At 40.0% G+C, this 1,477-nt stretch overlaps 1 protein-coding gene across 1 annotated transcript in view; it reads right to left on the bottom strand.

Annotated features, from left to right (window-relative positions):
• The window catches only part of LOC106869675 (EF-hand calcium-binding domain-containing protein 7), a 49,627-nt gene that overhangs the window by 16,040 nt on the left and 32,110 nt on the right, over window positions 1-1,477 (bottom strand). The window lies entirely within an intron of this gene.

Here is a 1,477-nt window from a genome sequence, read left to right on the forward strand (position 1 = left end):
GAGAGAGAGAGAGAGAGAGAGAGAGAGAGAGAGTGTGCATATGATTGTCCACACACACACACACACACACACACACACATATATATACGATGGCTGCCCCCTCGTTATTGAGTATGGTCATTGCACGAAGCTTAACTTAACGGTGCTGTGATCGAATGTGACTTTTTAGCCCAGTCAAAGATCTACAATGTCTTGCACAGAGTTGGCATCCAAAACCTTTACTGGCAATAGCTGGCTGTTGTTGTAATTGGGCTCCATGTACCTTTGCGTGTCGTTTAAGTCCTCCTGCTGAATCACACTCCCTTCCACATGCCCGACAGACATGATTAGTATGGTGTGTAGCATCATCACCAGCAGCTTGTATATGTATATGTATATATGTATGTATTTACACACACACATACATACATACATACATACATACTAAAGGCAATGAGCTAGCAGATTCATTAGACCATCAGATAAAATGCTTTGGAGTATTTGTTTCAGTTCTCTACATTCTGAGTTCAATGTCCACCTTTCATCCTCTCAAGGTCAACAAAATAAAGTGCCAATGCTGGTTTCATGTAAAAAAAAAAAGCACCCAGTACACTTTGTAAAGTGGTTGGCATTATGCAAGGCGTCCAGTCATAGAAACCATGTCAACACAGACAACTGCACTTTGAGCAGCACTCTGGCTGACCAGCTCCTGTCAAACCGTCCAACACATACCAGCAGGGAAAACAGACGTTAAATGATGATGATGACGATGAAGATGATACAGTGAGATTGAACCTAGTGATCAAAGTGTCTCAAGAGAAATGTATCAAACACACAGCCACAAGTGAACCCCAAATGCTCTCCCTTTCTCTCTGCCCTTCTACTTCAATTAGTGGCAGGGGAAAGTGGAGAGTAACTGGGTGAGGCTAGAGCAGTTAGCATTTGCTTTGAATAGTTGCAGATTTGTGATTGAAGTTGAAACACTTTGGAGCAGCAAGGATTAACAAGAGAGCAAATATGACAGACAGGTTCTCTCATTAGCTGACATTATCACCAATATGTCAACAGCTATTAAGAGATGATGATGATGATTTTTTTTTTGTTGTTGTTGGTATCAGGAGACATTGTAGGCATACAGAGTGGTGGGAATGGTATGCGTATGTTTATGAGTGTGTGTATGACTATATATATACCCATACACATGCACACGTGTGTGTGTGTGTATACATACTATCTGTATATATAATCATCAATAAATTTATATCAAATATTGTATGAGGTAAGTTTTCCAGCACAATTTCTGCAGTCAGACTGAGGAGATCTGTCTTTTTGCTCAGTTTGACTTGTCTGAATGTCTGAATAAGTGACTGAACACTGTAGATATACCAGAGGAAAAGGGCCCTGGACTGACCTGAATAAACTTTTGCAGTCTACTAGAGAAGTACCTTATTGAGATCGTTGTTTAACAACTACATGTTACAGTATATGTATATATATA

The sequence above is a fragment of the Octopus bimaculoides genome, chromosome 7 (genome assembly GCF_001194135.2).
Source record: "Octopus bimaculoides isolate UCB-OBI-ISO-001 chromosome 7, ASM119413v2, whole genome shotgun sequence".
In the NCBI taxonomy this organism is placed as follows: domain Eukaryota; kingdom Metazoa; phylum Mollusca; class Cephalopoda; order Octopoda; family Octopodidae; genus Octopus; species Octopus bimaculoides.